Source organism: Streptopelia decaocto (assembly GCF_964273445.1).
Source record: "Streptopelia decaocto genome assembly, chromosome: 1".
Lineage (NCBI taxonomy): Eukaryota > Metazoa > Chordata > Aves > Columbiformes > Columbidae > Streptopelia > Streptopelia decaocto.
Genome location: NC_138663.1, coordinates 29435925 through 29457837, shown reverse-complemented (window position 1 = coordinate 29457837; position 21913 = coordinate 29435925). Strand labels below are relative to the sequence as shown.

Sequence of the window (21913 nt, the reverse complement as noted above, 5' to 3'; positions counted from 1 at the left end):
ATTAGATCATTAAACTGAGCACTGTCACTGTAAGAACAATTGTTCTTTGCAAATTATTTGCAAAGAACAGACTGGCATTTATTCCTCCATAAGAAAAAGGCATTTGCATCTCCACATAAATATTGGCACAGATTAATAAACCCAGACAGGGAAGATCTCTAACAGGGCTCATCTCTATCAGAGTTCCTGTTTCTAAAAATACAAAGACTACTTCGTTTTGTCAATCGTTTGAATCATAGGCACAAACAAGTCCAATGACAGTACTATATGTACACTGACACAGTAAGAAATGCTATAGACCCACTGGAAAAAAATTTTGAAACCTAGCATACAGCAGTTTATTCTGTGCATGGAGAGAAATGCAGGCAGAGCTTAATTTTAAGAACAAATCTCAGAGCTCTTTTTCCAGGAGTTTTAGAAGCAGTTATTAAAATTAACTGAGAACCCACAGCATTTTCCCTGAGTGTTTGCAGCTCTCACTAATTGTTTCTTTTCAGTAGCCTGTTTTTATGAGTTAAAGTGGTTTTGACTAACATTACATTAGTATCACAAAAGCAATTCATAGAGGAAAGAATTTGTCTGCTAATTACCAGAGAAGCTGCCAATCATAAGTTATAATATCTTACCAAAATGACTCATTGAAACAATATATCTACTTGAAGTAACTGTAGTAAAATTTTCCCAGATATCCAGTTTTTAATCACACATTTCTATGAGTTAAAATAAACTTTTTAAAATAAATTTACATACATTTGTTCTTACAGTAAAAAGCTAAGTTCTCCCCTCTTTTTCTCGCTTAAGTAAGCTGAAGTATCTTCAGTATTATTACTTCAGATTCCCAAGTCATTGAAAAAAAACCAAAATTCACTCACTTCCAAATTCATTTATATTAACTGAAAACTGTAACAGCGTGTTGTGTGTTATGTGGAAAGGTGACCACATCTTCTCAAAGTGAGATGGCCCATGGTAGGTCTTTGACCAGGGCACTCTAACCTATTCAATTCCCATCTACCCCCATATAGCAATGTTCCAACATTTACACTGCACAACACACACAGCCCTCAGCCTATATGCACTTTAGATTGCATAGTTAAGTACGCAGTGGAAGTTTATTTAGAATTAATTACATGTAGCTTATGCAAGTGCTTTGACAGCATATTCAAAGCTTTCTCAAGTTTGAGTCTTAAGTGCTGTCATACCATGACTCCAATTGATCATTTTTCTAAACTTCCTCAGCAATTACCCAGTGCAGCCTCAGGCCAGACTATCCATGCTGACATTACAATGATGGACAGAATTGAGGCAGCTCTCAAAGTATACTTTACACCAATCTGCTCACATTTTGTTAATGCAGGTACAAAAAATGTGCATGTAAGATGCCAGTTTAAGGTATGTATGTTGGGTATGGATGAGGGTAGAGGCCCCTAGACCACAGCAGACACCATTATTTCTATTACAATAGAACCTAAAGGGCTCAGGATCCCAGTAAGCTAAACACTAAATATATTTAATGATAGCTTTTCAGCCACTGCTATTGATGTGCTCTGGGAGCTCTAAAAACTATTGTATGAAAATAACATGCTATATTTGAGTTAATAATTTGAAGAATTTGAAGTCTTCCCCATACTTTTAGAATCAAAAGATATTTCAAATGCTTTTCTTGGTACAAGCACACACTAGGAAGAACTGCCTTTGCAGCTACTTTCCATCATCTTCCAAGCTGGTACTGAGAGGGACCTGAGGGAAGGCAGGCACACATGTACCTCAGTGCTTGCCAGGCAAGAAAGAACACAAGCAACAGGAATACATCCACATCAGACCCAGGCTCTCATATATGCACCAGAGTGCTGAGAGCATGTGAACAAGACAAAAAACCCAAATGAGCTAGCACAAGGAGTCCTGGACAGGCACCTGCCTGTTAATCATCAGTCTGTTTTCACTTCCCTTCCTGCAGCTCCTGCCTGAGATTCTTCCACTTTCACAGCTCCAAGCTTCAACTTCCCCAAATCAGTCCAGCTGACTTCTTGCCACTATCCCTCTCCACAGTGACCTTCTGCAAGGCATGCAAGAACTTGAAGAGTAGGGCTGGAAACAAGGACAGTTCCTTGAGATTAACTGAGGAAGAGATTACAAGAGGGCTGAGCACACCTCCTCAGCTCAGGCTGCAAAGGGCAATGGCAGCCCATGCACCAGCAGTGCAAAGTGCCTGCACAAGAACAAACCAGAGCACCTGCATTCCCAGTCAGTCACAGCCAGACAGACCAGATGTTACTTCCCCCTGTGAAAAGGAAGAAATAACAGATAAGATAAGATGTTATTTATCTCCACTGTCCAGTACTTCAAGGTAGCTCATAAAGAGGCTGCTGCTAAACCACAGGCAACAGATGCTGCTCGCAATTCCTTTATCTTCCCACATCTAGGGGCCTAAGCAGACTTCAACTGCCAGATGCAGAGCTTCCTCATATCCCTTCTTCACAAATCTTCCTTTCAGTGCCTCCAAGTCACCTCTCAAACACTTTACTTCACAGTTTCAAGTTCCCCCACTTAAATGTCTGCTTTCTGGTTTCATCTTGTCAAATTCAGATTTTTTTTCCACCACTTTTCCATAGAATTTGTCATAGCAAACAACTGCAATGAAGATTTATTCATGCACTTAACTCTACTGGGCCCACTGGCTTAAGACCCAAGACCACAAAAATGATCAATTGGTCATGTGTGGCATCTTCATTGTCATGTTTAACATGGCATGACAAAGTCAACAAGGCCAGGCTGGATGGGGCTTTGAGCAACCTGGTCTAGTGGAAGGTGTCCATGCCCATGGCAGGAGCATTGGAACTAGTTGATCTTCAAAGTCCCTTCCAAGCCAAAGCATTCTAGGATATGAACTGTCAAACCTTTAAATCAGAATAAGACTAAATCTTTCTCCAGGAGCAATGTCTGGAGAAAATGATCCCGTTTCTTCTTTTGATAACCTAACAAGGTATGGCAAACAAATGGTCTGTTCTCAGTCCAACGGTTACTACACCTAACTACTTTGGATATTGATAGCATCTCTTGTCCAAATGCCTAAGACTGAAAAGGTCAAAAGAAAATAAGACAAAACTATGCATTGCATCACAGAACTTCCAATTTTCTGCATTTATTTTGAGAAATAAGGCCCTAAATTAACTGGGCTTTATGCTGATTATTTACAAGTTGGAAACAAAACACTAATTTTTCCTCATCACCTTTTTAAATTCTTCCTAGCAGACATTTCTCAAAATATATCCAGGCTGAAGCCCAAATATCCTGAGCACATGGCCAGTTTAAAAAGTAAGTAAATAAATCTCTGGAGAGCTTAGATGCTCTAACTCTTTCTTTAAAGTATACCAAGAAAAACTGCTATTTGTTATCTTAATCCAGATACCACCACTTCAAACTTGCAGCAGCACATTGCTGGCATGCAGCAATCCACTACTTGGTGACAGTCTGTACACCATTGAACAAAAAAATAATCTCCATCTGACACTGAAGACCAGCTGACAGCATATGATTCACACAAGACACTAATAGTAAACAGGTCAAGGCAGCAATGTTTTGCTCAACTGATCTTTGTAATATACAATTATTATACAATATTTGCCACTTGGGAAGTAGAAACTTTATAAACAGGACACAACACCAGAAATCTTCCTCTGTATCAGATGGCATTAAACCAGACTTTTCCCCCACACATAACTTTTAATGCTCACAAGTAACTCGCTTTAGAAAGAAAATTGTTACTGCATGCATTAATTTCATTGGCTAATATCCTGAAAGTAGAATACTACACACTAATTGGTAGAATTAGACTGTTTTGTATGATGTTTCAGGAATTTTAAGGTGCATTTTGTTTTAAACAGATTTATCGTCTTGTGTTGTGGGCTTGTTCTGTGGTAGATTCTTTCTATAAAGCAGGGGAGAGAAGAAAAATCAGTGAAGGAACACTGGCTCAAATACATCTTTGGTACCAAACAGACAAAAATCAAAAGAGAACATAAATATTTACTGTAGAAAGCTTAAGAGTGGGAGCTCAAGTATTCCACTTCTGTTAAATAAATTATCAAAACCAGTAAGCTGTTCTTAAAGAATTCTTAATGTTTCTGTTGAAGGCTCCATAATAAGACAGCATAGAGAAACTTATGTTTCTTGAAAATTTACACTGTCTCACCTCTAACTGGGAGCCTCACAACAATCCTCCACAATGGCAGAGGGAAACCTTGAGACCTCCAGATACTCCTGGAACAACACAGCAAGCTGCTAAAACCCATATGTACACAGACCCCATGCAGGGCCCCCTGCACATCTTACAGTAGAATCTGCACAATCATGTCCTGATGCCTGATCTCATCATCCTAACAAAACACATACTTTTTCACATGGTGGAATACGTAGGCATTCAACCCTCTTCATAGACCCTGTGCCTCACAGGCCAAAGTTCCCACTTCAGCATTGCCACGTCACTGTAATCCTAACAAGCAATAGGGCCAGCTAACAACATCACACTTGCCCAGCTGATATTGCAAATATGAGCATAGATTACTATATTTAGATCAAAACCATATCCAGTGCCTGCTCAGCCTACTCTCCCTACTCTCTTCCCCTGCCCAAACAAGCAGGAGAAACAGTCCATTCTGAGCATCATGGTACAACCAGGCATTTGCAGAGACATCACATGGCTTCACACAACTGATCCTATGAACACTCACTACAACATGGGTACTGTTGGGATGGGCTGGAAATGTCACAGCCTTGTGTACTCAGTGTTTGTTTCAGCTAGGTTTGGCTTATCCAGGGCAGTCTTCAGATGCAATGGAAAAAAGCAGGAGACAACTTTGTTTACATGATTAACGCATTTTTAGACATATGAGATAAAAACAGTTCATTGTCATTCGTAGTTATGCCAGAAGTAATTTAAGATTTTTCTGTTTTAAAATTCAGTGCCTTAATAACCACGTGCACCCAAACCACTGCATCAGGGTTGCACCCGTTGCCAAAAATGAGGCTGAAACTGTAGGAACTGATAGCAGTATTTAGCACAATGACAAGTCAGAGCAGCCAACCCTTTTTCTTTAGTTTTCATCATCCAGCCACAGATGTAACTCCTCAACTATCTCAGCTATGTCAGAGGATACAAGCACACGAGCTTTCAGTCAGCAGCAACAGTCTGCTTTTCAGTGTGCTGATTTGTAAATCAGCCACTGAGGCCATGTAATTTGGACATAGTCAATGAGCAGATCAGTAGTAGATGTGGAAATGTAACTCATTACTGGAGACTCCCCATTCAACACTCCAACCACATCAGGCCATTAAGGGATTCATACTCAAAATGATTTACCATTAGGTCTCTGATTTAGACTTACAATCCATGTTTCCTTTTTTCCTCAGTTTTTCATCTTGAAAAGATATAAACAGAGACAAAGAACAAAAGCCGCATCTTTTGACAGTTTAAGTAATCCTGTCACACCCCAGTAGCTACCTGGACATTTCCCAGTGGGGATAACCACCAGGCTCATGCAGCACAGGAAAGCTGCAGTGTGACTGAGTGGAACTGCGCAGCTGCCATTGTGTCTTACAGTCTGACATGTATGAGCCGGGTTGAGGAACACAAGCATGGAGGTGCAGAAGCTGTCATCCTCTGCTGTTTTCCAACATACCCCTGCTTGAATGGCTAATGAAAATTCAAATAGCTGCAAGAACCACAAAGACCCCCAAGTGATCTACAATGTAGACCACAAGATTTAACTTTACTTTTTTTTTTTTTTTTTTTTTTTTACAAAATGCAATGCCAAAATGCCAGAAAAATGAACAAAACCTACATTTGCAAAGAGAATGGAAAAACAGAAGCAGGTGGTCAAGTTGTTAAGCTGGCAGAGCATTTGGACAGTAGCCGAATGGCCTGAATTCAGTCTTTAGTAAGGTCACCAGTGTCTCCCACAACACACACAGCTGCATTACTCAATATTTGTGATAAGAAAACAGAAAGCACTTTCAAATACACATTTAAGATTACAGAAGTGAACTATATACAGAAGGGAACATTTAAACATTTTAAGATTATGTATTACGATTTGTCAATAAAAAGGCCACTTCATAAATGTTACAGGCATTCATAATACTTCTGCTGCATACAGTTCATTATAAAACAGGTTTGACTCCTACCACTCTGCAGCAGCCCTTTGTGATGCAGTACTGGTGCACACATACCCTCACACACACCATTTTCTAACTAAAAGTGCCTGCCAGCAGTGCCAGAACACTCACTCTAAGCAGCAGCCTCAAAAAAAAAACCAACCACTCTGCAGTGTGCAATCAACCTTAGTTCAACTAAATCACACTCATTCATCACTTTCTACACTTCTGAACAAATACGTACTCTCTATTTTATTTAATAAATCATATTTTTGGTACACAAATTCTGCTAGTCTCTACATTTCACTGAGGTGAAATGAGGTGGCACAGACAATACAGGGAATGCTAAAGTTTCATACAGCAAACAAAGCATTTCTTCTAAGGCCAAATGAACATGTCATTTAATCAGGATTGTTTTGCCACTTGAAAGTCCACTTACAAATGAAATTCAAACTTGATTCCCATAAGCAACACTGACAGAATCCACTACCTTGGTGAAGCAGCATTAACATCTTACAGACAACATCAGTATTGTCTACATCTTTCAGAATCAACCACTGTCGCTGTCACCTGTAGGTCACATAAGCAACCAGGTCTTCAAGTTGCAGCTAAATATTGCTTATTCCTAGTTAATGCATTGGCACCTCAATGGCTAAAGCCCGTAACACAGCAAACACCATTACCCTGTGAGCTCTCAATTCAAGCACTTATTTGCTCACAATTAAACAGTGAGCTGAAAGTTTCAAAGCAGCCTTCTAGAAGTGACAATTTTATATGTTCAGGAACGGCTCATTCCGAGAGCAGCAAGACCTTACTTAGCACCACAGGACAAAGTCTTTTGATTAGCCCAAAGCTCATTAGCAACATTCAAGAATCTCTCAGTCGTTATCTAGCAAACTAAAACCTGCATGACCTACAAACTAAGATAAATACCACTGATTACAGAAAGCTCAAATCTGAGGTCCTTACCTAAAACCACAGAACTATACAAGCTGAATCAAGCACTTCAAAATTGTGACATGGTCTTGTTTCTGAAGTGTGCTTTAATAAGATCCAATTAGCAACACAAGTAATGTTATATATCCTTTCCAAAATGCAATCCCTGACAGCACATTGCCCAGAATGGCTGCCCAGAAGACCCGCTCCCCCACTGCCTTTCTTCTGCAAGTTTTGCAGCAAACCTTAATTACAACTTCCCGACTGGACGGGCAGACAGCAGATACCACAAAGAGGCCATCAGGGGAGCATAAAGAAAGCTTCTCACAAAGCTTCCCACACTTTCATATACATCTGTGCCTTTCACTACAGTCATAACTGCTCCTCGCTCTGTGGCTGATTACCAGCTTTCCCCTCTGTCAGTTCTCTTAAACCCTTTTCTAAATCCCACTTCATGACCTGATAAAAGCACATGGCAATTCTGACCTCTCTGCCCCTGCCTGTCAACTTCAGCTCCATGATTCTTCATCGAGTCTCTTCTTCCTAAGCCTAGTACTGACCACCCTCTACTAAGTTTGCCAAATTTAACTTCCCAGGCACATCTCTGCCCAAGTTTCCATTTCCCACTGAACCTGCTACAGCAACCTCCAAGCTTCCATATTAAAAAACCTCTAGACATTACAAATAAACATACTTGAGTGTTTTCAGTTCACTTCATGATTTATAGCAATTCACTCTCACAAGATTAACAAAACAAATAGTTTTTATGTAAAAACACTTTGTAAGTAACCACAAAACTACTCGCATAAGATCTTTGTATGTATCCTCATGCAACTGTATGGATAGATTTTTCATATTATCAGAAACCAACTAATTTAGCCCAAAACTTTTGTTGTACAGAAAGGGTCATATTTGGGAGAAGCACATGGGTAACTTAAGGAGGGGGAAGGGTACAAGTTCTAGTTCTAAATGATTATTGGAGTAGCTGTCAGAGGAGCCAAGTGCCAGAAGACTCTGCCAAGTTGCTATTCACCCACACACGAGTGCATAATGCTGACTTGAAGACAGCTCGATATGGGATTACAAAACAAGTTCTATTAAATCCTGCTCCATCTCTAAGCTTGGAGAATTCAAGATATTTCAATCAGGTATGCTGTACCATTTATGTGCTGCCACATTTCACACTGGCAGTGTCAGAGCTTCAGTGCAATATGTGAAGCAGCAGCATTCCTGTGCCTCCCCGGGGCCTGCACCACATAGCACAGGCTGCAGGAATGCCCTCACAGTTATTAAGTCAACATCCATACAGAAATCTCTTTTTAGCTAGTTCTTAATAACTAATACTAGAAAAAGTCAAAGCATTTTATGGCTGGTGAATTCACACCGGTGAATTTCTGAAGCTTGAGTCCTTTACAGAGGAAGAAAAATGAGCACACGATGAAATTCAGTATTCAACCTTTGGAACTAAAAAGCAGCAAAGCCAGACCTGCTCAAATAGGTTTCCTATTAAATATAGAACTGAAGAGACCAAGCTATTCTCTTCCAAATCACTTCCATATTTTATCATTAAACTTTGTATTTCTACAAGACATCACCCATAAAGCACTTTTTTCCAAACTGATATTGTAGATTTGTAAAAAATAACAAAACATCAAGTAGTATGTATAGAGCCATGAAGGCTAAGTGCTAGCTATCTTTGCAAAAAGCAGCAGTAGCACTGATGCCTGATAACAACCACCTGCCCCTTAAATTTTAAAGGTAGTTCAAGGATTCAAGATTTCAGGGGAAAAAGTAAATACTGGCATTTCCAGACAAGCTACATAATTTAAGATCACCTGTGGAAACTTCATAAACAGCATTCTGGATCTGAGCCATCACAATGACTATCAGACATTTAATGGCTGGTTTTTCTGCCCTTCATCTCCCAGTTCATTGTGGTAGGGTTGAACAGCAGGGACACAAAAATTCAAAATACTGTGCAAAAACTGGCTGAAAACACAGTCAGCAATTTTAAGTGTCATAAGCAAGGTGACTTGGAAAAATACATACACATTAAGTGTCACATTCTAGCCCCTATTCTTTTATATTTCTGTACAACAAGCACATCCACCACACACTTCCAGGTGTGTTTTACATTAAAGAATGCTTTGAACACAGTAAAATTCAGTTCACAACTACTCTAACAAGAGGGGGAAAACACCCAAGAAAATGCTTACAATGTGATTAAAATTATGCGATCTTTATATCTTTATAGCTGCTGTACCAGCAAAGTTGTAAAGATGCTGTATCATATTTAAAAGACATTGAAAAGTCTAGTAACCCCATAGATCACAGGCAAGTCAAACAATTCCTGTGCTTGAAAGGTGCTTGTTATGTCTGAAACTGATTTTGGTACAAAACAAACATTGCATAATTAGTAAAGTATTTTCTCCAGGCTAGAGTTTTTGGACCTGAAGAAAGAATGGACAGAAATCAGAGAAGGGAACCCAGTGACATGGGACAAGAGGCAGAATAACAGGACACCACTGTGGTACTGCAGGATGCCCCAGGCATTCCACTGAGTATTTCCAGGAGGGCTGTCAGAGAGATATTTGCAGCAAAGAAAACAAGACAAGACTAGTGGAGATAGTTAGAAGGAACAACTGCCAAGGCTTTTTCATCAGAATTATCCCCAGAACTATCAAGACTGAAGAGGCAATGGCAATGCTTAAGAACCATCCTCTTATGAAGAACAGCAGTTCTCATTAATCTTAGGGTATTCACATTCTCATATCAACCACATTATATGTTATCATTATAAAGTATGTGTTTTGATTACATGCTTATTTTTCTTTCCCATATTACTATATTGAAAGGATGCAAAGTTCACCCATTTAAGTTCCAGATGCAGAAATGAGACACAGACCTCTCAAAAGGATGTTATACTTCTAACATCTGGGTTCATTTTACTTTATTACTTGCACCTCAGTGCTGTATATTTACCAGTTCTTGGTTCTGTCATTGTTCTACCTCATTCCAGAAGTTTTGCTCTATGGTGAAATTATACACATTTTAATCCACAAAACTGAAGTAGCACCTTTAGAGTTTTTAGTTTCTAATCTTGTGACACTCAAACTGTTTATTTTAGCAGCCTGCTCAGAGCTGGCAATCCCAACTTAATGTCCAAAATATGTGCTTGGCCAGTTCTGCTGGATGCATATGGAGACAGAGTTTGAGTTAGCAAGGACAGGCAATTGCTTACTAAGCAGCCTCTACAATAAGAAGGTACTTAATGCCATGCTAGTCAAAGTGCTCAAATTAAGACTGTATCTGAACAGCAGTAGCCAACAGGAGTAATAAATTCATAAAAGTTTTAGAACCCACAATAGGTTCAGTAAACAGTACACTCATGAATCCAGGGCCAACAGCTGGATGAGAAGACATGCAATTAATCTACTTCAGCTCATTATTTGTTCCCATCCTTTGAAAGCAGTCGGATGCTCTTGACAAGCCAACTGAATTCCTCAAAGTGTAGCTTTCTATTACACCTCATCTGATGTACCTGTGGGTCTGACCGAGCAAGGCAGCACCCCTTGCAGCAGGGCCAGCAGCTGCACAAGAACCAGCCAGCCACCTCTCACCAGCCAAGGAGGCCCTGCCTGCAGAGGCCCAATACCCCACAGCCTCACCCTGCACTCAGGCTCCATCACGAGCTAAAAGCCACGGCACTTGGCAGCACCAGGATGCCACAAGGAAGCGCCAGGATGCCACAAGGAAGCGCCAGGATGCCACAAGGAAGCGCCAGGATGCCACAAGGAAGCGCCAGGATGCCACAAGGAAGCGCCAGGATGCCACAAGGAAGCGCCAGGATGCCACAAGGAAGCGCCAGGATGCTGTGGCTGCAAAGCACTTCATGCAAAACACATGAGCACTGGGGTCCTGCCATCTCTTGCACTCCTGGCTGCACCCTCCTTGCCTCCCCACACTGGCACACATGCTTTGGCAGACAATCCTAGCCCAGCTAGAGGTACTGATCCAGGAGAGATCCCTTCCTGCCAAATAAGTGGTTCCAGCCACATCAGCCCTTCTCAACTGTTCATCACAGAAGCTGTTACAAGGGAGCAGAGGGAAGCGCATGGGCCACAGCTGGGTGGGCACAGGGCTGGCCTGGGCATGGTCATGCTGGTCCCCACACAATTACATTCTGCTCACTAAAGCGTCCCCACACACACAAGACAATATGCTTTTTGAGTTTCCTAAATTGCTTTAACATATGGCACTATAGCTGTGCATATTCCCACCCTACACAATGCCATATTTTTACATAAAACCCACTATTTGTAGTCTGCAGAGTGCTTTTGAGGTTTCACATAAGGTATGTAAAAACATAAATGGCATTTTACAGAGGTCATTAAAAAAGCCAAACCTGTGACAGTTCTACAAACAATATCTACTTCATAGATTAATCAAAAGATTGTAGTTTGCTAGTTTAAAATAGTCTATTTAACACTTACCAGATAAGTAAGTTTATTCCGGACTTCTGCTTCTCCAAAAGCGAGTGCCTCTCCATCAGTCTGGTCTTTCTATGCTCTCATTATTTTGCTGAGGAACCCACAAAGAGGCAGAACACACAGACAGTGACCACAGCTCTCTATCTGCAACCACATTTACACCCCAATTATGATGCTGCTAACTGGCTGCTCAAAAAGAGAGCTAGAGGCAGTATTTATCAATATAAATTCAAACAGATCTTTGTAAGAACCATCATGAAAACCTATGTGATTTCTCTAATGCTCTAGTTGTACTTTATGTTTACTAGATTATATTTTTCTGATTACATTGGGAAAGGAGGGGCCCACATAATTTGTACTTGTTTAATATGACAACTAACCTCTGTAGTTTACTCAGCCATCTTTAAAATTAGTGCTATTTAGTATAACTATTAAATATACATTTTCAGAGGCATCGCTATTTAAGCCAAAGCCTATTCAGTAGAACAGGCACTTTGCAGAACTAAAACAAAAACACTTTCTTTTGCATGCATATACACTAAAACCCAACAATTTTCAATCTTAAATGCTTCCTAGCACATTTCTTGAATGTAAACAAGTACTTGAGCTTGAAGATGCAAAAAGCAGTGGATGTGGTCTAATGCTGAACAACAGACAGCAGCAGCAAGACTTGACACCACTCATCTTTCACGCTGCCAGGAAGCCAAGGCGTTTCATCAAGAGAACAAGTTTTAAGATACTTCTTAAAGCACATAATTGCTCAGGTTGGGACAAAGCTACTATTTATATCTAAAAATAACTTTAAAAAAAAAAAAAAAACAACCAAACCGATAGTATCTTCCAGAAGCAACCACTGACAGCAGCTTACAAAAGAAAAACTCTAGGTGACTGTGATTTCCTTATTACCCTGCCTCCAAAAAGGAAAGCCCATTACTTCACACTCCTCTGAATATTGCTTACCATGTTACATCCCCAAATACCATCTTGAAGATTAAATTCCAAAACTAACAGTTGCCTCACATACAAGAACATATACTCCCCCCCCCAAAAAAATACATTGTTCTGACATTTCACCTATTTTCAGCATTTTTACTATGCTTTTTGAATTAATTGGTGGAAAGTAATTGTTCAAAGTCTTTGCATAATTATATCATTACAAAAAGCCTAACTTGTATGCAGAAAACACAAGCAAGTCTTTTATCTTCCAATCTGATTTGCAAAAAACAGTTCAAGTTACTGAATTTAGCTTTCCAGTTATGCAAGTAACTGGAGAATCTGTAACCTGAGATGCTTACTATTGCCACTGATGTATTTTCCCAGGACAAATACAATCGCAAAATATACGCAGGCAGATATCTCCACCCTTACTTTATTTAATGTGGCAAGTGATAGGAATAAGCCCATTGGTTCAATACAGCTGAGCACTCAGAACTAAGACTTTTAGCTTTCAGGTCTTGTTACTCCAAGTGAAAGAAAGGATATCATGAAGTAATATCACTTTGACTTGAGTTATAATTAGCTATTAAATTTTTTCTGATATGGGTGGGTAGAGGAAGAAAAGTAAGTATAGCTACAGTAATGAACTCTGTACAGAACTGACACATGCTCTCTGACACTGAAATAGAAGAACAGATCTTCTGTTTTCCACCTTAGGATTTCCTTTTTTTGTCTGAAGTTTTACAGACCAAAAAAAAAAAAGGAAGGAAGCTGGGAGTAGTGGGGGAAGGTAGAGGAATAGGGAAGAGACAGATAAGTGAAGAATGTTTTAAGACATTTCCACTATTAACCATGAATAACACAGCAGCTCTGCCAGCTGTTGTCCACTAAATTGTTTCAAAAAATACATCCTCAGACTTCTTTTTTCTTTATCATAGTAACAGGGGAGACAATGTTTACACCAGAAGGAGCAATTCTGAGTCCCATGCAAAGGCAGAAACTCCAAGTCAAGCTCTGTATCCTCACTGTACTAACAGGCATAGTACAGAAAAAACAGACAAGGAAAGAGGCACATTCCTTCAAGGTACAAAATATTAGCCAACTTATTCCTTATAAAAACCACTATTATCACTCCCCCACAGAAAAAAAAACAACAGTATTTACAACCTGTGACCCATCTCTATAATGCTTAGTTCCAGGGAGTGTACCTCACAGTTACACCTAGGGAATCTTATAAACTACTGATGACATTCAAATTCCCCAAAGCTTTTTTTTTTTTTTAAAGTACACTTAGAATCAAATAGCCATCTTTATACAGGTCTTTTCCTCAGAAAAATAATATTCTGTATTGTATTGGTCACATTATCTACAAAAAGTATGACTGCTGCTTTATATAAGCACAACTATTTCATACTTATATATTCTATGACATACCTGCAGCTTGACTAATGATTAAGCTGTTACCCATTGCTATTTGTATAATACAATAACAAAATGATACTATTTCTGCAGCTAACTTTCATTTAACTCTTTAACAAGACAAAGCATCAGAAATACTAGTTCCCCCCAGGCAGCATCTCATACATGCATAGCTCACTACACTACTCTGGAGAGAAGTTAAAATAAGACTTCATGAAGTCATTATTTGCTTTCTGCACTGCAACCTGTAATTTCAAGGAGTTTCAAAAATGAAACATTATCTTATTATATGTGGTCAATGATTTATGATTGTAAGAGAAAATGCTTTGTTTTAAAAATAAACAGAATTCAGTAACTTCTATTATAGTAGAACCCCTACTGTGCAGTTGGTGCTCACCTCTTAAACACAGTATATATAAATTTCCATACACTCAATGCAAATTATTCATGAACATGTGTCAGTACACATCTTTAAAGACTCATTTGCATCTCTAAATAAAACTCAAATCGTAAGTTCAGTGCAAACAACAACAAAAATCAAGAAATCCCAAGCAATGCATTTGAAAGGTCATTCCATTTCTTCTCCATTTCAGAAAGAACTCGACAGGTTCATTTACCTACTGATTGCCTAAGACCAGCCACCACCTGCTGCCAGGGCCCTGAAAAGACACACACACTTGAAATCCAGTAACACAGAAAGCAAAACTGAAATAAATTTAAGTTATTCCTCAAACACTTTAATGAGAGTTCTGCAAACTAACAACCCCATTTCAGGATTTATTAACTCATCTACTACTTGCATTTTTCTACATGGAAACTATCAAGAAAACAAAACTTGATGTCCTAGAGAACTGAGTACACAGACTTTACTCTCTTTCAGTTGTAATAATTTCAGCTGTTACTGTTAAAGTAGATAAATAATTGCATGTGAATCTGAAAAAAATGTCTGAGAAAGACGAAAGGTGCCATCAGCATCAGCAGGGTTTTTTCCACTTATATTAGCTCTCCTTCAAGAGCACTTTTTTTGCCTCATCCCATAAGACTGTGGGGTTTTTTTAATCCTGCAAAACTGATGTGATTACATCCTATTTTCATACTCAAAACAAAGACAGCAAGCACAATGCATTACAAATTGCAAAATCCAAGCTTCTTTCTTTGTCCCTGTAGAACAGTGACTTTCAGAGCTGCAGTGTTTGCAGCTCTCCTATCCACCCTTGAGCATCGGGATGTTAGATCAGCATTATTTTCAAACTAAACTTTCCAGGTGTGCTCAAGAATGCAAAGTTGACAAGTTATCTTTAAACTGTATAACTGGGAATATACACTTCAAATAACAAGAAACATGCATTATGAAGAGAAACAGAACACAGCTATCACTTCAGCCTCTCATCATTGTAAAGATCTGAAAAATACATTCCTTTAAACATAAGGAGGCAAACTAATAGCAAATCACTGTGTCATTCAAGGGTCTTCAGTTGTTCATCATGCATTGCTTTGCTTAACAAGCTCCACTTCTGTTAGCAATTACATCTCTCATAAAAAAGATGTCAGACAAGGTGCTTCCAACAGGTTTATGCAAGAAAGGAAATTCAGGAGCCAGTGCAGCTGACAAACGGAAGAAATAGTATGGAAAAGAGGTGCACTTCACTAAGGACACATAAGCAGAAATAATCAGCTGACGAATACAGGATGGGAGAATAACTGTCTAGACAACAGTATTCCGGAGAAGGATCTGTAGGATTGATTAGCAGTTCCCGACAACATGAGTCAACCCGATGCTATTACAAAAGGAACAAATGTCACACCAGAAATGATAGACACTGAAAAATTCTCCTGCTTTACCTGATAAAGCTTTCCTATCCCATTCTGAACACAGATCAATTGGTTAAAGATACAACCAACACGATCTACAAGGAAAAGATTAAATAACTGGAGCCATTTCATACAAGGAGACAGTCTTGTCAAGTCTTCATATACACATAACACATGCAAAAGAAAAACTACTCCAGTGCTAAACACTTTCCATAGTAGTAAGACTACTAAGCACTGACTATGGAAGTTACAGATGCTCTATTATCAGCGTTTCAAAGAACATGCTGGCAAACATCCTTCACAAGTGATGAGTTCACATGGCTTGAGATTTAATCTGTATCACCTTGTCAGCTCTTTCTAAACACATTTTTATGTTTCTGTTGATTATCTCCAAAACAAAATTAATCCTTTGTATTACATACTGTTAGAAACACTTACAAATTAAATGCATGCAACTAAATGAAAAGACACATCTCCCTCTGGTCTTCTGGCTCCCAAATCACCAGAAAGGGGACAATGACCACTTCAAAGGCACTCTGCCCAGCTCCTCACAAAAGGAAAAATAGCAAGAAAATTAGGAAAAGCAAAACAGAAGGTTACTCAATGATTTACACAGCTGCATGCAAAAAAAACCCACACAGTATAAGAAATTCCATTCCAGACTGAAAGTGAATCAAAACCTTCAGCCCTTCTGTGCCAAACAAAGAGAGGCTTGAAAGGACTTTGATTTACCTAGTTTGTTCCCCTGTACCTTTGCAAATCAAATACAAATCCAGTAGGGGGAAAAACAAAACAAAACAAAAAACCACACACAGACAACACAAAGTGTCTCAGAACTAAAGAAATTAAGTAACATCTCCCAGGGGTGCAAACTCTGAGAGCGCCTTGTCTCAGTTGCTGAATATAGTCAAGTGTTACAAATGATCCAAGCAGTCAAAACGCTCTCCTCGGGATCTTCCCTCATCCCAAGGCCCAAATTATGGAAAACTTTATAGACCAAAACCTACATGGTGAATTACACTCAGAAATTAAAAGGAAACTGTAGAATGTGGTAGATAACATGTTCACATTGAACCAGGCTGTAAATGTGAAACACTTTTATTCTGAAGCTCCATTGCTTCCCTAACCTGCAGCCCAGAAAAGAGATGTGTCAAAGGCAGACACTCCTACATCAGTGCAAAAAACTGCCAATATCTGCATGGTTGGAATAAAATAACCAGTCGTAGCTTCCTTGACAGAGAAGTTAGTGACTCCATCATGTGCTGCCTGAGCTCCCAGAAGCAATCACAGATTACATTATTCTATGCTAGATTTAAAGAAAAAAAAAAAAAAGCACATCTTCCCTTTCAGCAGTAAGACCACATTCTCACCTTGACTCCTTATGTTATTTAATTCACTGTTGTTCCATCATCTTTTGGCTAAATTTGACCCAGCTAGTAGCCACACAACTCCAACACTGAGAATGGTGGCAAAAAAACCTCAACACAGCAAAAGAGGAAGAAAAACAGTGTCATCAGCATACAGCTAACCATGAAATAACATCAGCCTTCAGAAATCTTCCCCAGTAGGCCCAGATATGTAGTGAATAGGAAAGATGAGAACTTTCTGGAGGCAGCTGCTAAAAAATGCATTTTAAAAAAACTTGATTTAGTCTTATTTTAAGGCAACTTTACCACTTTATCCCACTTGTTTAAGCTAAGGCTAGTCTTATGACCAAAATTACTTCAAAAAATCCCAACCTTCATATTCTGCTCTCCAACAGAATATAGTCAGTGATTTTTTTTTTTCTGTCCAAAAGCTGTGAGTTGAGATCATGCTGGTTTTCAAAGATATTGGAAGTTACTGCTTATATAGAAGACCAGGAAAATACCTGACATCCTAAACTGATGTAAAAGCCTCCATGACAATGTATCATGTGTCAAGAATCTTCCTGTAGCAACAACCACACATTTTCCAGCTCAGATAGCTAGAACTTGGGGAGTATCTGATAAAATGAGAACAGGCTCCTATTGCCCAAGTGAAGTGAAGGGAGTACTGGTACCCTGCCAACCTCACTCAGTGTCCCATGGTACCTCACCTTCACCTGCTTGCAGGTGACCAGCCCCACAAACAGTCACAAGCTGTAACAAGAAAATGAAGATCATACTCCAACTGTCCATCAGCCAAATAGAGCTCATGAGACCTAAAATGTGCTATGTTTTGCCCCTAGACAGTTTTAAGGCAGCTTGACAGGACTTTGGATATAGAACATTATTAGTGGTCACATTAGTGCAAAGCAAAAATATAAACTGAATTCCAAATAAACTGTGAGGCAGGTTCAACATAGAGGAATGGAAGACATAAGACTGAAGGCTTCATTTGTACTATTTGGAGATGGATTAAGATAAGCTGATGAAGTGTTTGTGTTAAACAAAACACATTCTATTAGAAGACTAGCACAGTTATTGACAGAGATACAATGTGACATTAACCACATAATAGTCTTTGTCTTTTTGTTGTTGAGCTAAACAAACCAAGCTCATTTACAGTAAACTCAGCTTGCAGTCAAAAAAGCAATTACAGCATGAAGAGAAAGATGTCTTGCTATCTTTCAAGAGGATTGCTAGCAAGACTAGTCTGGCTGCAACCCAGAAGAACAAGACACAAGCCAATTGATTTGGCTTTTGTCTATGTGCTAGTCAATACTGCTCCTGTGATCAACTAATACACCTCCTGTCTTTTTCCTCTTATAAGCCCCAGCTTACAGCAGAAAGTAATTTCATCCTTCCATTTCTCCATCTATAAAATAGGAGATGGCCACACTTCATACACCTATAGGAAGGCAGATTTACAGCTTAACCACACTAAAAATACCAAGCATTATTTAAACTTGTCCAAGTTAAACTGGTATATATTTTGCTGTATGGAATCACTTCAGGATCTGGAATAGCATTCTGCTTATAAATTAGATGATGCATTTGCCAACTGCTTTAAATTATTCTCCTTAATTAATATGTCCATCCTAATCCAAGAAACGCCTTCCTCAGAAATGCTAAGAAACTTTGTGCTCAGTAGAAAAAGGTGAATCACCTATGTTCAAGAAAGTGTAACTGCATCCTTACAGATGCAGGTAAATCTGCAGATCTGGCAAGACAAAAAGAAAACCTGATCCTCTATATTCAGGCTAACAGAACTTGTATTTTACTCCAAACAGCAGCTACAAGATAATTACATAGTCCTGTGATTTATTTACTACAGCTAAAAGTTTCCAGTTTGCACAGATCAGTAAGTCACCTTTGAAAGCTACACTTGCTAGTTGCTGCTTGCAGCTCCACAGCCATGCAGTCTTAAATGATTCATTTTATCAAAGGGTTTGGTTATTGTTCTAAAAAACCTTGTTCCTTTAAGTTCTAAATTCACATAGAACAGCAACATGGCACTTCTGTAAGTCAACTCAATTTGACATCTACCAGATTTAGATACTAATAACAGCAAAAATCTTACCTCTCCTACCCTTACATCAATATACTTTGTGCTAAATACTCCACATAAGTGACCACTGGATCCTTTGTGCAATGCCATGGCTAGTTTGACACACAGCTGAAGGTGTGATTCAAAACATAGAATTTCAAAGTGAAATACAGAAGTTTAACCTCCTGTTCTGAAAATAAAGATATCAAAACCCAGACAAAGCAAACCTTCTCAGAACCAGAAATATTCCAGTGCTTAATTCACCTTTAGCATCCTGAAGGATAATAGGTAACTGACAAAACCTATAGCTTTAGAAATAAAAAAAACCCCACATAATTGCAGTACAAAGGATGTCACAATGTAATAATGCCCTCCGTTATGACAGCTTGGCTGTCTACTAGGAAATGAACTGGCAGCGTGTCTGCCTACTAGTAAATGAACTCAAAGTCAAGCAACCTGCTCAGAAGAAAAGCAATTAGATATTATCAGTGCCTAACAGGCAGAAGCTTGAAAATGTGAAGAAGATGGTTAATTGTATTAACTACCCCTCAAAGTAGGAATCAGTCAGGCTATGCAGGTGAGCCACAGCCACCTGGTTACCAGCAACCCTTCAGTGTAACCAGGTGGCTGTTGCCTGGTTATTCATCCATTTTGGCATGTCACAGTACAAATGTGCAGCACACAGCATGTGCTGCAAAATTCAGATTGAAAATGCAGATGAGGTCTGATGTTGATGCAAGCCCTGAGCTCTTTATACAAAGGATACATATGCTTTGTACAACTAATCAGGATTCTCAAAGGGCTTTTATAACACACCCATTTTACCAGGGCAGATAAATACATCAGTGTTTAAAGACAACAACAAAAAAAACCCACACAAACAAAACAAGAAAAAAAAAAACACACCATGCTGTTTGGAAATAATGTCATCACTAAAAAGAAAATATATAAGCAGGTCTGCAGTGCAAAATGCAAGTTTGATCTACAAAATTCACTTTATGTGAAGTTTAAAGAATTATACAGCAATATACAACTCTTTCTCCTGCCTCCCCTACCACTGCTGCAGAGCACAATAGCTTATACAATAATTGGGTGTGAAGACTTCGCAGACAGCACTCATCATGCAGGTGAGTGAGCACATCACAAAAAACAGAGTTCAAGAGAAAAATTAAATTACTTTAGATTGCTATTTCAACATTTTGCAATGGTCATACTAACTGTGATATCACCCCCATCATAGGGGTATAGAGAACCCAAATTGAACAGTGGCCTTTTGTTACTGTCTTGAATAGCCTTTGGAAGGCAAATCACAGAAAACCATGGAACAAATTTAAATAAGAATAAGCATCTTTTTGTGACTATATTATATATACACAAATAAAGAGGATCTTTGTAGCAAACCACATTTGCCTACTATTGAGAAATTGGAACTGTATCTCTTTAGCAGGCATAAGATTTCAGTGACACCAGCCCTGGAAGTGGGGGAGAGCTGGACAGTGATCCATGTGCAAGTACCTGCAAAGGTTTACTAAACATAAAAAATCTTATTTAATGGATATCACTTGTTTAGCAGCCAGGGGATAGTTATTCAAATAAATGGAACAGTGTTTAGCTGCTTGTTTTCAGTATTGGAAAAGATGCTCCAAAGTGATTTTTAGCTCATAAATCAGGAGGGGAAAAAAAATAGATGAAGAGGAGGGCTGCAGCTTGAAATACTTGACTGCTAATATCCAGCATGCCATTCCAGCGAGCCCCGGAGTGGTTTTTAAGCCTCTGCCCATCCTCGTAAAGAAAGGCGGGTGGTAGGGCTAATCAATATTTCGCAACCCAGCTGTGACCTGGCAAATAAAGAAGTCAAGAACATAAATCCCATCAATGATCTCTGTAATTTAATGTTCGGAGGACGGCAACATCTGGGACCAACTCCAAGTGGGACGGAGCGGCCCCGCACGGCGCTGGCTCCCGCGCTCGCCGGAGCGCTGCTACAAACACACACAAAAACAAAGGCGGGCTCCCCGCTCCTCCTGCTTTTTCCGTAATATACACAATTCCGCGTTCAAACACGACGTAAACAAACGGAAAGCTGCTTACTACGCTAGTAGGTCTGTTTAACAGTTCAGCTGTGTCAGAGGGGGCTATTGTCCGAGACGAGCCACTAGAGCTCACCGAATGCTGGCGGTTTTAATAGGTGGTGTCTAAAAAAACCCACAGTGAACCTCCTTGATCATTTCGTAAGTCACATCAGGGGCTCCAGAGCCCTGCACCGAACGGAGTTCAACACAGAGGCAGGGAAGCGCGGCTCCCACAAGAGACACTTTGTCTGGTTTCCACTGAAGCAGCGACAAAACCCCCGACGCGCGAACAATGCCCGCGGCCCCGCTCCTGCTCCTCCCCGGGGCGCCGCCGCCACAGACCGTCTCCCCACCGGGTCACCGCTCCCGGCGATATTTTTTAAGGCTGCTTTGTTCCCCGTGAAAAAACAACCTTTCCACCCAGCGCCCGCCCCGGAGCCGGGTGACCGGCCCCATCTCCGGGCAGCGACCAGAGGCGCTGCAGCCGCGGCTCGGGCACCGGCCGCCTTTTGTTGCGCCTCTGGGGAAGGGACCGCTCTCCCCCGCCCCGGCGGGACCTCCGCGCAGAGAGGGCGACACGACCACTCACAGAGGCAGGGCGCTGCCCCCACTCCCGCCAGCAGCCCACGCCAGCCCCGCGGGACGAGC

The 21913-nt window shown here is 39.9% G+C and overlaps 1 protein-coding gene across 3 annotated transcripts in view; it reads right to left on the bottom strand.

Annotated features, from left to right (window-relative positions):
- DOCK4 (dedicator of cytokinesis 4) overlaps positions 1–21913 on the bottom strand; it is a 235345-nt gene that overhangs the window by 213188 nt on the left and 244 nt on the right. The gene's annotated exons all lie outside the window — the stretch shown is intronic.